The sequence below is a fragment of the Neolamprologus multifasciatus genome, chromosome 2 (genome assembly GCF_963576455.1).
Source record: "Neolamprologus multifasciatus chromosome 2, fNeoMul1.2, whole genome shotgun sequence".
Taxonomy (NCBI): Eukaryota; Metazoa; Chordata; class Actinopteri; order Cichliformes; family Cichlidae; genus Neolamprologus; species Neolamprologus multifasciatus.
In genome coordinates this window covers 18,990,276-19,002,706 of record NC_140440.1, presented here as the reverse complement: position 1 = coordinate 19,002,706, position 12,431 = coordinate 18,990,276, and the positions used below count along the sequence as shown (strand labels likewise).

The 12,431-nt window shown below is 39.9% G+C and overlaps 1 long non-coding RNA gene across 1 annotated transcript; it reads left to right on the top strand.

Moving 5' to 3' along the window:
* The first annotated feature begins 1,096 nt into the window (after positions 1-1,096).
* Positions 1,097-2,061, top strand: LOC146524212 (uncharacterized). The gene is made up of 2 exons (XR_014875898.1): positions 1,097-1,596; positions 1,900-2,061. It is a non-coding gene; the product is annotated as an uncharacterized LOC146524212 (long non-coding RNA).
* The last annotated feature ends 10,370 nt before the right edge of the window (positions 2,062-12,431 follow it).

Sequence of the window (12,431 nt, the reverse complement as noted above, 5' to 3'; positions counted from 1 at the left end):
TGTAAGGCAGAGTAAATCAATTTGTTGATCAATTATTAAGTCATGTACTAACAGAGACTTGGAGGAGAGAGACCTAATATTTAATAATCCACATTTCACTGTTTTACTCTTTGGTTCAGATGTGGATACTGTATTGTTCTTTCTTTGTAAATGTTTAAGTTGTTTGTTGCTGGTTTTTAGTTTGTTTTTGTCTTTTTGGAAGCAGACACAGTCTCTATGGAGATGGGTTTTTGGGGGGGTAGCAGGAGGAGAGAAGCTGCAGAGAGGCGTGTAAGACTGCAACTCTGCTTCCTGGTCCCAACTCTGGATAGTCATGTTTTGAGGGGCTTAATAAATTTGTCCATATTTCTAGAAATGAGAGCTGCTCCATCCAAAGTGGGATGGATGCCATCTCTCCTAACAAGACCAGGTTTCCTCCAGAAGGTTTGCCAATTATCTATGAAGCCCACATCATTTCTGGGACACCACTCAGACAGCCAGCAATTTAAGGAGAACATGCGGCTAAACATGTCACTCCTGGTCTGATTGGGGAGGGGACCAGAGAAAACTACAGAGTCCGACATTGTTTTGGCAAAGTTGCACACCGATTCAATATTGATTTTAGTGACCTCCGATTGGCGTAACCGGGTGTCATTACTGCCGACGTGAATTATGATTTTATTGAATTTACGTTTACCCTTAGCCAGCAGTTTTAAATTTCCTTCAATGTCGCCTGCTCTGGCCCCTGGAAGACAATTGACTATGGTTGCCGGTGTCTCTAGCTTCACATGTCTGAGAACAGAATCACCAATTACCAGAGTTAATTGGTACGAGTAACGCGTTCCTGGTTTTGGCATAATAACTAGATAACGTGCGCGTTACCACAATAATAACGTAGTTACTGTAACGCGTTACTTAATAACGTGTTAGTCCCAACACTGGTTGTGAGTAGTAGGTTTTGAGTGATTGGGTGTGATTTGTACAAAAATAATAAATAAGTAATAATAACACTACGAAAGTTGATAGTAGAGTGAGTGAAAAAGTGGAAGTTTGAGAGAAAAGGCATGATGATTGATGTTCGAAAAAGTGTGCGTGTAAAATAAGGGTGCATTTGTAACCCTGGTTAACATAACTGCCAATAAATAAAAGCCTGTTAGTAAAAACAGTCATAAGAAATATATCACAGGTGATAAATAAATAGATCATAATGGTTAAGAAAATTCATTAAAAACATCAGCAATGATATAATTCATGGTATAGGATTTCATTTGTGTTTAAAAACGTGTTAAAAGGTTAAAAACCTTGCTAATTCGTGGTGTTTTATGTTAATTCAGGTAAAATGGCTAAAATATGTGTTGAGACTCTTATTGTGAAAGGGCACGCTGCAGCGTGACTCCTGTGATAGCCACACCCAATCGGGTTGTTCCGTCTTTTTGATGCTGGAGAGGGAGAAATGCAGACAGTCCTTGCGGAGCTGCTACCTAAACGAGTGAAAAAATATTAAAAACGAGCCAGAAATCTACATAAAGCCATTTTTGTACTCTGGAGAATATATTTTTTGTTTTTCCGACCTGTCCTTGCCTCGGTGACGTTGTGAACATAACCGAACGGGACTTGGTGAGTTCAGAAATTGTATTTTATTTCATGCAAGAAATGTTTTGTTGTATTATATTGCTCATTTCATGCAAACGGAGAGCCAAGGTAGCAGATTTATGTTGTCTTATGTTAAAAACGGTGGATTCGTGCTTAACCAACACACAGGCTGTACTTCAAAGGCCTTTGACGGTGTTTCAGCGCGCCATTTTGGCGTCACCTCATTCACGGCTAAATAAGCTGGAAAAATGGACTTTTACTGTTATTTAAGAGCTACCCTTGTGTTATTTTCGAATGTTTATGCACTTTATTTTGTTGTTATGGTAGGCCATTAAGGTTTGGATCGGGAAATGCCGAGCTAGAATCGGAGTTTGATCCGCTGAGTGAGAAACAAGATGGCGAGCCACCCACGGACCCATTGAACTGTACCGAGCAGGAAAAGGGAAAACGCCCCCTGCTGGACGTTGAGCTCTTTCGCTGAGAAAACTGGTAGGATTAATCCATACACCTCTGCAAAAGAACAGCGGACTTTCAAAGCACTGGATAATCATTTGGAGTAATTCCAGGATTAATAGTTAAAGGACACAGAGACAACTTTCTTTTGTTTATTTGTTTGTTTAAGGGATTCATTCAGCCTTTTGCTGAATTGTTTTCAGTTTTATATTTATTTATTTATTTATTTTTGTAAATTGTTTTGGTCAACCTTACATTTTAATGCTCTAATGGTGTTAATGGAAATGTAAATAAGTTTGTTGGGTTAAAACAAAATAAGAACTGGTTGAGATTGAAAGGTGAACCTAGACCAAGATTAAATTAAATCTTGGGCCTAAAGAACTGAACTTGATTTAAAATGACACAGTGTTAATGCAAATAGATCAAAGGATAAACTTGAACTTAGAACTTGAAATAAATAAGACAATAACCTAGGTTGAAAATAACATCCTTCTAAAGCCAAATAAAAGGTTTTGAGATAAACAGGATAAACTAACAGAACATACTGAACAAAAAGGGGAAAGAAAATATCTTGTTTCCCTTAAATGTGTGATGTTGGATGTTTTATGTAATGTGTGTTAACTGTCTATTCTCTGTCTTCACAAAATAATAAGCCGGCAATTTAAATTTATTTTCTGGTCTGTGGTCTTTATTACATGCTACACTCATTACTACTCTAGTAGTCGAACCTAACTGGTCCTAGTATACTGTAACGACTCCATAAGTGTTACACATTGTTTTTAGATCAAGACTTAGTAGAACTAAAGAGTTTGATTAGGCTGTAAAAATAGCAAAGAGAAACAGAAAATATGGCTCTGAGGAGCTGTGTGTGTGACAGGAACTGCATGCCCATAAAAGGGAAACTCACTGTGACAAGTGTGTACCCAGAGAAAAGAGACAGACGAGTTAAACTCTAGGCATATGAAGCAAATGGAGGTTTTAAGAAAAGAAATGAAAAGGATATTAATTGTATGCTTTCGTGTGTCAATACAGGTGGACTTCTCTCAACATGGAACCTTGAGTACAGCGGCAAAAGGATAGATTAACAGAATTGGGAGGAAAACAGGCCAGGTTTTGGCTTAAATTTTTACAGCTTGACCTCTCACTTTGTCCCGATCCTGAGAAGAAGCGTAAAGGACAGTTAATCTCCTCATGAAGACCGACAGAACATCGTGGACTTGAAGAATTAACAGCAGGCAAAAGGCAGTGCAACTGAAACAACACTGACGACTCCAGCAGCAGCATGAAAGAAACCACGTGATGAAAACATGCACGGTGAACTGCAGGCTGGTAAGAACAGTGTGACATGACTGTTTGAAGGCACTGAATGTGATATTTTGCCAAGCTGGAACTTAACCTAAAAGGAAAATACTGAAAAGATCAATGGAGAAGAAACAGAGAAGAAGAAAACAGTTGACTTGGAACTGTGTTGCTGGAGATTTCAAGACAACACAGGACACTGTGAAGAGAGGGACAGGGACCAGTGAGAGGTGAAGCCCAGAAGACTTCAGTGCGAGACTATAGGATATAATTGGGTTGAAATTGAAGCCTGAACTCATGATGGTTTAGGGATGTCCACGTCACAAACAAAGAGGTAAACAAAAAGAAAAAATAACTGATGTTGTGGAAGTTTTCCACTTAAATAAAGCCTGCAGACGAGCGGTGAGCGGTAGCTAACATTCTTTAATCCAAGCACACAAAGAACATACAAACAAGCTTGTGAAGCCCCTGCATGACCACGGGGCAGGGTCAGCAGAGTCTCACTGAGCCTAGCATGGCTCTCAGTTAAATACCTTCTCCAGGAACAAAAGGCAGTACACAGCTGTTTCACACCTTAAGGTTCACACTCCCTTGCTACTTCCCAGAGTCCTCCAAGAGATGAAAGACTGGTCCTCTGGAGTTCCTGTTTCCCCCAACATCCTTACTACACCCCCACCATTTGTCTTAAGTATGAGTGTCAGACATGTTAAAATCCAGTGGCACTGAGGCATTACAATAACGTGATTAATACCTAAGTGAAAGAAATTCCTATACAATCCCACCCTTTGATTCTTAAATCAAGAATCACATTAAAACTAGAATTTCTTTCCTGACATTCTGTATATCACATCAACATTATTGTACACTTAAAGGAGTTTTACACTGTGTATCCTCACTTCACTGTTCTCCCACCACCCTTTGTTCATCTTTAATCTTCCCCACAATCTAAGCTCTCGCATGCAAATGGAAACAACAATGATACAGAGGAAAGGTCTTCTCCAGAGTGTCAAAGTACTTTGCATGGCAAAGTGAAACAGCATTAGGTGGTCATTCTCAGTCACAGTCATGGCTCCTGGTGTCTGTGCCATTTACAGAGTCATAATTCTAACGCTGATCTTCCTTGCGCTGTCACTTTTGGAGCTTGGCACGCTCTCTCCATCCATCGATTTCTGTTCCAACGCGGCTGTAGATTTAAGGCAGAGCACGTCGTACACCTTAGTTGTCTTCCTCAGCGTCAACGGCGAAACTCTTTCATTTTATTTTTAAGATTTTGCTGTTCAAAATCTCCTCATGACAATCCTTTGGAAGCCCACTGTCGTTTGTCTGTTGTCCTGCAGATGGTCCCTGCTTCTCAGTGGTCCTCTTGAAGCGTTCTCTCCTAGTCATAGTTTGCGTCTGAGCCTCAGTCAATCCTTCCATATCCCTCATGTCACGGTTCCTGCAATTTAAAAATGAAAACTTCCCCGGAAAACCCTTTTTTGCCCTATGTCAGCTTAACACAATTAGACATGCACAATGAAGTTGTGCATTGTCTCTTAAAAATTCTCAGGGCTTCTCCCCTGAAGTAGCTTCACTCCAGGCCCTGTCGTAAGAAAAAACATTAGCCAGTGGTGTGTCCTGCTGTAAATCATGTGATTAGATCATATGATTAGCCATCTGCTGTGGAAAAAGTGATGTAGATGTTAGCGCAGCGCGTCTGTATGCACACTTTCTCACAGTGACCTCTGCACTGTAAACAATACAAGGTCATGAATAACACACCCCTGGTAAATTCACAAAGATGCAGAAAGTGGCAATTAAAAGGTTAAGTCAGCACGGTTCAAAAGCCCATGCAACCCAGGATGTTGCTGTCACCTTTCTGCTCCTGTAAAAAGAAACATACATACATCCACCCTTTTGTCACTCTGGGTGGAGGTGCAATCTTGCATACTGGTGTCAAGTCAATGAAAGCTTTTGTCAGTCCAGTCAGTCCCCATTTTTATTTGCTGACAGTAGAACCTCTCGTGACGCAATAAGTTTCTACTGCCAGCAATGACGTCATTTCAAAAAAGGAAAAAGAAAGAATTTAGACTGGATTACCTCGCTGAATCCTTTTTGCCAAGGACTTGTTTTCTGATTGTCCCAAATAAGTGGCTTTCTCCTGAGCCCATTTTAATTTTGGAGAAGCTCACTTGCGATTGTTCAACATGTTGTGTAGTGCTTTCGATTCCGATCATACAGGCCTGCTTGAAAAAGAGAAAATTGCCAAACAAAAATCTCAGTGCACTGTTAAAAATAAAAAAAATAAAAAAATATGAAAGCCTAGTTTTAGGACTTGTCTAAGCATACTCTGTTAGAATGATGAAAAAACAAAACTAATTGGCAGGTTCAAAGTGGTACCAAAAGAAAATGCATCAGTAAATCTCCAAAACTTTCATCCACCAGTCACACACACCTCACACAACAGCAATATTCTATTAGAAAATGAGTTTTTGTTTTCCCCATGTACCCAGATGTGTGTCATGATAAGACCTCCATCACACATCAGAAACCAGAAACTCAATAATCTATTAGTCCCCACTCATCTGACCCTCCCGCAGCATTCTGTTCACCGCTGATTTAATCATCCTTCCCCAAAAATAATACTAGTTCACTAGTGTATGTATCACTTCTTAACCTACTAAGCTAACCGGACAAGATGATGGTAACAGAAATGCATGCTTAAAATGCTATTTGGTCTTCATGAGCTTCATTGCATGTGTGTTTGTGTTAGTAGGATTAATGCATTTTCCTGTTTGTGTAATTTTTGTGTACCTCTCCTCTTTGCGGTGCTCCAGACACTTTTCAATTCTCCACGCAAGGCAGTCGTTTTTTTCCTTCCCAGTTTCCTAAACCCAAATTTCATTCCCACACTACAACAGCCTTCCTCCATGTTGTCCCCTTCTCCTTTGACTGTGGTCTCATCTCATCTCTCCCCCTTGCAGCAGTCCAGTGAGAGTCAGTTGTCTTTCAGCTTTGTCCTGTGTCTTTAACACTCTCATTTTGCCATTTTGCGGCGAAAGTGGCAAATGTCCAACTCAAGCAGTCTTTTCAAAGTCCATTCACACACAGTGAAGTTGCAGCTCCTTGGAAATGCACATCCATCCATCCAGTCATGATGATGCCATTTTTCTCCTTGCTGTCGCTGTCTTGCACAGCTGCTGCTGCTGGACCTTTCTTCACTGCTCAGGATACTGCTGTGAGCTCTTGAGATCCATCTCGTTGTTCTGGAACTGCATTTCTTGTCTTCAGGGAGAGATTCTTGGAGCTTGTGTTCTCAGGGTGACAAACACATGGAAGTTAAGCTGTAAAACAATTCAGCCAAAACTTGGCTTGAGTGTTTCTAATGGTGTTAACCTATAATTTTCTTCCGACTGCTGCACGTGGGAAATTGATCCGGGTCTGCTCTTCACCTGCAAGTGACACACTAAGACATTTTGATCATTCTTCTCATTGCTTAAAACAACACATCTCCCCTCTCTGGTTCTGAACTCCCCTTTCTTAAAAACCCAGAGAGATTGTAGTTGTTCTACGTTGAAAAACACCAAACCCTCTTCCTATTTTTTTTGTTTATTTTTATCAACAATTCTGCTAAAAAGAATTTTTCGTGTGTGTCCACCCTAGGGGAGCTGGTGGCCTGCAGTACCACCCTCTCCCGCTAGTTGGAAACAACTTTTACACACATTTCTACATTCCTCTCTTTTTCTTTTTTCTTGTTTTTGTTCCCCATTTTCAACATTTTGAAACCCCATTTCTCACTGTTTTTACACACACATCAACTTTTCCCACACAACCATTCTCTGCAATCTTACACACCACACATTTACTCAATTCTTACCATACAGTCACGTATTGAGTTTTGTCTCTGGCCGCCTGGTGGAAGGCCTGCCGCTTTACTGGATCCAGTTTCCCTTTACATTCAGAGCGTCCTCTGCAATGGCCTTCTTCCCTTACCGGCAGAAAAGTGCTAAAATACCGTCATTTCACGCACTGTAGTACGCAGAAATGATTATCAACAGTGGACTCGAACCACCGTTCCCTGTGATGGACCGGTGTTTTTGCAATTACTCTGGCAGAAGACTACTTTTCTTTTGCACAACACCAGAACCGAACACAAGCCTGGGGACTCTAACCCCAGGATTTTCCCCGACAGTGTACCCGAACCGCTGTTCCTGTGGCGTACTTGGACCGAACACAGGTCTGGGCCGGCTTCTCCCCAACTGCGTGTTCAAGCCACTGTCCTTGTGATGAGCCGTTCCCAACACAAGCCTGGGGTCTCAAACCGCCAGGATTTTCCCCGACAGTGTACCCGAATCGCTGTCCCTGTGACGTACTTGGACTGAACACAGGTCTGGGCCGGCTTCTCCCCAACAGCGCACTCAAGCCACTGTCCTTGTGATGGACCGTACCCAACACAAACCTGGGGCCTCAAACCGCCAGGATTTTCCTCCGGAGACACGAACTCCGGAGTCGGCCAGCGTTCCCCCCCTCGGCCAGACAAAAAACTCTCCATGACTGTATACAAGTTAGCTACAACTCACCCATCTGCAGCAGTCCCCTCAAAGTCGATAGTCTCTGTGGTGGCTAAAACACATGGCTCCGTGACTCCTCCATTTCCGTTGTTCAGCGACCACACGGACTATCGCATCCTCGTCACCATTTTGTTGTGGAAGTTTTCCACTTAAATAAAGCCTGCAGACGAGCGGTGAGCGGTAGCTAACATTCTTTAATCCAAGCACACAAAGAACATACAAACAAGCTTGTGAAGCCCCTGCATGACCACGGGGCAGGGTCAGCAGAGTCTCACTGAGCCTAGCATGGCTCTCAGTTAAATACCTTCTCCAGGAACAAAAGGCAGTACACAGCTGTTTCACACCTTAAGGTTCACACTCCCTTGCTACTTCCCAGAGTCCTCAAGAGATGAAAGACTGGTCCTCTGGAGTTCCTGTTTCCCCCAACATCCTTACTACACCCCCACCATTTGTCTTAAGTATGAGTGTCAGACATGTTAAAATCCAGTGGCACCGAGGCATTACAATAACGTGATTAATACCTAAGTGAAAGAAATTCCTATACACTGACAATTACATTAATGAATAGGAAACACACATACACAAATTGTTACATGTGAAATTATTTTTGGAAGGAACCAGAAGTGAGATACTTTGAATTCAGAACTCAGTGAAAAGATGCATGAATTAAACCTGATTATGAGACACATATGCAATGAAGAAAGCAGCTTACACTCCATTACCATGATCACATAACATAAAAGGCAATGAAGAAACAGCTTATACTCACTAAACATTAACATGAATACAAAAATGCAAGGAAGAACATGCTTACATTCATGACATAAGTTGGTATTTCTGACCAGAGAGAGAGAAACGGGTAGTTTAAGCACTCATGATAATAATGAAAATGTCTCAGTTGTGTTTCTTAAGGGGCAAAGCAGACCTGGATCAATTTTCCACATGCAGCGGTCAGAAGAAAGAAGAAAGTTATAGGTTAACATCACTGGACATGTTAAGGCAAGTTTCTGGTTGAATTGTTCACATCGCCATATGTCTGTGAATCTGACAAGCGAGCTCTAACTTCTGGCTGAGGACAAGGGATGCTGTTATTTAACGTGGGAAATTAAAATTTGGGTTAGCAAATCGGGGAAAGAGAAAACTGACTGTTTAAGTGGAGAATTGTGAAGGAGTCTGAAACACTGCAAAAAGCAACATATGCAAAATCACATACACAAGCAGAAAATGCATTAACCTTACAAGGACAAGCTCATGAAGATTAATGCATAGACATTGATTAAACCTGGCTAAGAACACAAACATACACAATGAAAATCAGCTTGCTACTTGTATGAGTGTTAAAATGGTGTGAATGTTTAATAAAATACACTTAAAGCTTGAAGTTGAGGAATAACTCAAAGAAGCTATATGACAAAGGGAGTGAGTTATGGAAAAAGGAAAGTGATTAATGTAGTTTTTATAAGAGTGACTTAGGAGTGCTCTTGTACTGATTTATCAAAGGAAGTGATTAGTATAGAAAGAAAATGAAAATAATTAAATTATGTGGTAAGATTTAAACATGTATTTCTCTTGTCACGGTAACTTGTTGAGATATGACTCAGTATGCAAATCAGCTGGAATGAGTGGTGACAAAGAAGCTTCCGGTGTGTGTGTGACTGAGGCTTTCAGGAGAGGAAGCATAGCAGACTGTTTAGATGTGTAGATATGGACAAGAAATGTATAATTTAGTGATGACACATTGTTATAACATGTTTATATATTATGCTAAATCTAAATATGTTAAAGTGCTTAAAGGGGAACATTATTGTGTGCAAACGGTCCAGCTTTTGACGAGATTTTCGGTGTATTGAACGGGTGGAATTTAAGATTATTTAAGACTTTTGAGGTTGTTGTTGTAGTGATGGGTTGATTCTGTCAGTTAGGTTTGGGTTGTTTTCTTGTTTTAATAGAAGGAGTTTTATTAAATATAGACATGTCTAGAATTGGGCCCTTTAAAAGTGTAACAGTGCACTTAGAAAAAACCTGTCAGGTGATTTTGTTTTGTGCTTTGATGAGCTAATAATCAGCTCTCTTTTTTCTCATTTTTGTTCTAAGCAGGCCTGGAACAGTGAATAATAGCGCTGACAAATTCTCAGGAGAGCAAATATAAAGTGACCTTTTCAAATTACAACTGGCTAAGGAGAAGGCCACCTGTGGGGACCTGATCAGGTCGTAAGTCCCTGTCTAAAAGGATTGCTGTCAATCCAGTCCAAAAGCATAAAGAACTATTTTCCTATGAGAAATAAAACAAATGAATGAGCTCATTTGCTGAGGGTGGAGAATCTGATTATTTTGTGCGGGAGTCTCCACTATCAGCAATACCTGGTGTGAATGCGTGTGAGTGAATGTGTGTGACTGGACGAAGGTGGGGATGAATAAATGTGGACAAACAATTTGCCATGCCAGGAAGAGAAAGGGTATACTTTGCTTTGCTTTTGCCATAAGCAGGAGGAGTGGAAGACTTAATTTGGGGGATGCTGATTTTGGGTTGCTGATGTTTGCTTTGAGAAAATTTCTGTTTTATTGACTGGGGTTAGATTATGGTATTATAGTATATTGTGGGTTCAATATTTGAACCCTTAACAATATCCTCTGCAGTGAAAATAACAAATAACCAAGTTTTACAGATTAGAGTAAATCATATATATTTAATCTCAGTAATATTCTGGATTTTTATAATTGAGTTATTTGTATATATTTGAGCTATGTCTTATATTTGTAACTATGTAATATATTGTATTATTTAATTTAGTCCAGTCAGTTACTGTCCTTACTGTCTTGGAGCATTCATTGATCTTTTTTTCACAAATAGAGGAAAATTAAAATGTTAATGCTGTTACCATATTTGCATGAAAGACAAGTGTATAAACACAGCAAGGTCTGGTGACAGACATTTGGAGAATTTGAATAATGTCTCAATTTCTTTCTGTGCTTTATGTCAAGTTGAAGCTTTGCTCATTTCCCACTTAATTATTACTCTGTGTAAACTAGCATTAGACATGCTTTGGAGTGTCCTATATTTAGAAAGTGCCTCTCTGAATTCCCAGTTCACACTGCAATAATTAATTCAATTAACCAGATTGTTTTTAGAGTACAGACAATCACAACGCCAAATATAATCAATTGAGCATATTCATTTGAGGCTCTGCCAATCTCAGCCTTCATTTATTTAATATTTAAATGACATGAGTATTATTTGAAATAATAATACAGTGTGTAAGAGTGAAAAAGTGAGACTTCTCATTGGATTTTATAGTCCTACAGCTTTTTCCCAATGACACAACACAACACACTACACACACTGCAGACAAAAATGCATGCAGAAAATGATCTTGGTAACGGTGCATTTGATGTTTTAAGGTTATGACTGAAAGCTCTGACACTTGTCTAATCAAGAATCATGCAAATGAACATTAATGTTAATTAGATTTTTTAAGCATCGAAATCCACAAAGAAGACAAGGAGAGGCTTTTGTACCCTAGAACACTTTTTCATGTGTTTTCTTTAAACCACAATTACTGCTATCAAGAATTCATTAAAAAAAAAGAAACACTGTCAAAGCACAAACCTCCCATCAAGGCAGCTCTCTGGAGTATTTACTTTGAAGGGAATAGTGTTGTATTTTTTATAGATTTGTTTTGTTTTGTTTGCTCTTTTTAAATGGACTTTAAGAAGTTTGTAGTGCAGTAAAAAATTAGATGAGGGTAGCATGGGAGATGTCTATTTTGACTACACCAACATTAGGATAATATGTATTGATTTGTAAATAACTGGATATGAATGACTGCAATAAGTGCAGTTTTGGCAAGACTGCCAACAACACTGTCTGAAAAGCAGCCCTCGATTGTCTGCACCCACTCCCCTCTCTCCTGAACTTCTCCATGAATGATGATAACGTGAACCAAAGGTTCGCTCCTTGTTTCCCTTCCTTAAGAACGGCTTCTTGACAGCCACCCTCCCACTGAGAACATTTCTGATGAGGCCTCGGGGAACAGTAGATGGATCAGCTTAACGGTCAGATCGACTGTCAGCTCCTGTGTCAGGTCTTTGTTTTGGTTCTTTGTTAAGAATGTGACTATCAGACACTCTTCATCTGCTCTAGATCGTTTTTAAGGTCTGCCTCTTCTTTTATTCTCCTTCAGATGTCCTGGAGAAACACTAATCAAATACAGGAAAGTTGAGCTCTTTGAAAGCAAAATATAAAGAAATGGAATGCCGCTCAAGAATTGTACTGTGCCGTACATCTGTATGAAAATATGCCACTTTCACGGGTCATTAACAGACCTTCTCACTGTTACTTACAGCAGTATGCACAGATATCACTAAACCATTTAACTATTAATATGAATGATGATGAAATGCTATAGGAAAGCATTTATATATGTGTGCATAATTTGATCAGAAGTGGATTTATAATATATTATAATGCTTAGGCACGCTTACAAACCAGCCACACACTATAAAATGTTGGCTGCGTTTGAAACCCCGCTGTTCAGTCGTATGGACATAAGCACAGTC